Source organism: Protomyctophum bolini (genome assembly GCF_963924005.1).
Source record: "Protomyctophum bolini genome assembly, chromosome: 3".
Taxonomy (NCBI): Eukaryota; Metazoa; Chordata; class Actinopteri; order Myctophiformes; family Myctophidae; genus Protomyctophum; species Protomyctophum bolini.
Window position 1 is genome coordinate 44,358,680 of NC_137864.1, and position 3,301 is coordinate 44,361,980.

The 3,301-nt window shown below is 39.7% G+C and overlaps 1 long non-coding RNA gene across 1 annotated transcript; it reads right to left on the reverse strand.

Moving 5' to 3' along the window:
• Nucleotides 1-2,415: 2,415 nt before the first annotated feature.
• Nucleotides 2,416-3,036, reverse strand: LOC308310177. The gene is made up of 2 exons (XR_013963470.1): nt 2,757-3,036; nt 2,416-2,546 (listed from the first exon to the last, which is right to left on the reverse strand). It is a non-coding gene; the product is annotated as an uncharacterized lncRNA (long non-coding RNA).
• Nucleotides 3,037-3,301: the final 265 nt, after the last annotated feature.

The following is a 3,301-nucleotide window of genomic DNA, read 5'->3' on the forward strand; positions in this document are numbered from 1 at the left end:
ACCCTTATGCAAAACAATGTGATTTGCACCTGATTTCCATTAGGGACTCAACCAGGGTCAGGCTAGGTGAGGTGGTGTTGGTAATTCCTCTGCCAGGCCCATATGATCTCACTGAGAGACTCTTCTGCTATAGGCCCATATGATCTCACTGAGAGACTCCTCTGCTATAGGCCCATATGATCTCACTGAGAGACTCTTCTGCTATAGGCCCATATGATCTCACTGAGAGACTCCTCTGCTATAGGCCCATATGATCTCACTGAGAGACTCCTCTGCTATAGGCCCATATGATCTCACTGAGAGACTCCTCTGCTATAGGCCCATATGATCTCACTGAGAGACTCACATCTTAATTACATCAGATTACTTTCATTCAATAATATAAGCGGTAAAACACAAAATAATTCACAATAACAAGAAAATAATTATACTAATAACTTTATTTTAGTTAAAATATCTAAAATAAAATAGAACATAATTTAAAAGCATAATGGATATGGGAATAAACATTGCTAACACAAGTTACTAAGTGATAAACAGCTAGCAGTCGAAGAGCCTAGGAGTCTAAAATAAGTGTTATCGTCCATATGAAATACATTTCAATAGAGACATGTGCACACATTCAAAACAGACACATACAAGCATGCACACAAACAGTTAGTTATGGCAAAATGAGGTGATTTAGGGGAAGGCTTTCTTGAAAAGATAGATGTCTGCACAGAATTGAAAGAAGACACAGTTGGGGCGTTCCATAGCCTAGGTGGTGTTTGGACAGCAAAAGCCCTGCAGTCACCCTTAGTGACTATGTGTGTTTTGCCTCGAACCCCCATCAATATTGTCTAGGCTATACTTAAACTAGATTTGTAACTACAAGAAGATCAAGGTTTCTAACATATTTTTTTGCGAACATCTAAATAAAACGTAATTCATTGTTTAGATTGTTTATTGAAATTCCGTCCATTTTTTTAAACCACTTAATTGAGGAGTTTTGCTTTTGTTGTTCGTAGGATAGACATTTATAAGCTTTCAACTTCAGCCTGTTAATTTTGATCACCTGATGAATAAATTGTATTGTTACTGTGAAGATGATCAAAAAAACTAAACTGCAAATTGCATATCAATCTCAATTTTTTTTTTAATTTAATTTATATCACACTATTCACTAACGAGAAACTCACTGCATAGTGATGGCATAAACAAATTGCATATATTCCGTGTCAGTCACCCGCTTTTTTATGAAGTTAACCTACAGTATATATATAGGCTTGTTGTGTAAATTGCAGTGTTGTTCTTCAACTTCATAACTCTCCTGCTTTGTGGGTTGAGTTCTTCCAGCGCAGTCGAAAGTTAGTTACTCCCTGTTTGGCTAGAGCTTCACGTAACTGTAGAGGAATAGAAGACATGAGAAGGTTTTTCCTTTTATTGTCATTTCTCTCTCTACTGTGTGTGTGTGTGTGTGTGTGTGTGTGTGTGTGTGTGTGTGTGTGTGTGTGTGTGTGTGTGTGTGTGTGTGTGTGTGTGTGTGTGTGTGTGTGTGTGTGTGTGTGTGTGTGTGTGTGTGTGTGTGTGTGTGTGTGTGTGTGTGTGTGTGTGTGTACGCGCAGGTGACTTGATTGAGATAAAAAAGGGCTTGTCTAGCTCAAACCCACAATGCAATACTTTGTTTTCAAGAGTGTTGCACAAAAACGTCAGTATAGTATTGCAAAGTTAAATAGGCTAAAAACAGAAATCCCATTCCAAGTGCTTGTGTTTAATATGTAACAACAAAGCTCCCCGCTATCCCAAATCCTCACATTTTTTTACTATTAATATAATACTATTTAATACTTATTTTGGTGAGTAGATCTTGTTGAGCAGATCTTGTTGAGCTGGTCATTTTGAAAGTAGCTCTCAAGTCAAAATTGTGTGGATAGTGGGCACCCCTGCTCTGATATCCTTGTCTAGGATTTGAGTTGATTACCTGTTGTAGGAGTTGGTCATTAATGTGTGGATCTGTCAGGTCAGCATCAGTCTGAATCTTCATCCTCATCACCTTCACTTCCTGAACAGCTGCTCCCAAAACACAAACACGCCACAACGCACACAAACACGCACGCACACATACACAACCACGCACACGCGAGAAAAAAACAATACTATAGGACGATACTAATGATCTTGATCTGTGCTAAACACTGAATCACCTGAATCGTGTGAAGAAGACTCACCTCTGTGGCAGAAGAATGCTAACTTTGTATCACATCCTGAATCAACCCATGTAAACTGTTTAGATTCAACGGCTCCACAATGTTGCTTTCCCTGCTTATTATCAGGCTCGTTTTCAGCCCAGTGTGTGAAGGACAGGTTGGTCTGGTCAGACCATGTCCATGCTACTCTGTGAAGGCCGATCCAAAACCCACGCGGATTTTTTGACAATAATGACGCAACTTGTTTGTTCTCTTCAGCATTTTTTATAACAGCCAGGTCTGTGTAATGATGTCTGCAGTGTTGCTGGGCAGCCTTCCAGGATAATTCGATCTCAACTAAAATAAATGTCTGCTGGACATCTAGGGAAGAAAACAGTGAAATAGTGTTGGAAACACTTGCTATGCATTCAATATATTATAAACATAGGCTACTTAAAAAGCTAATTAGAGCTAATTAATATAATTATTTATCACCATAATATAACCTGAAACCAATTATGATTTTTTTGTATGTAAAATGTGTATGCGTGCGTGCGTGCGCATTGTACAGTGTTGGCAATAAGTTCTTACCATAACAGACAAAATATCTTTTGTCTCCACAGCGGGCATCACCCCAATAACTATCAGCACCGACTGTCACACAGAGCTGTCTGGATTTAAAATAGTTTGGCTCATCAGAACCCCAGTTATGATACTCTGCCCTGATCGGTGCATCGGCTGCTGACCATCTCCAAGAGTTGACATCATGGCCTATGGTTCCCTTCCAGGATGTGGGGTCATCATGCAGTCCAAACCATATTCCTGTCCCAGGGTTGTCGCTGTCGGTGATGACTGCTCTGAGACTCTTCACATCTTCCATGTTCTCTACGGTGGCCAGGTCAGTGTACTTCTCTCTGCAGTAGCTCCGAGCTTCATTCCAGGTCATTCTCGAGTTAACAAAGTGATATTCACGAAGCTCACAACAGGAGGGTATGTAGAATCCTGAAGAAGGTCAAGAATAGTGGATTTAGAGCTGGATGCATGATTTGTTTTTATCCCATGTTATCTGCAACTTCAATCATACATGAATACATTTAGGTAAAGCGCACCCTCGAGTGTAATAATATTATTGTGAA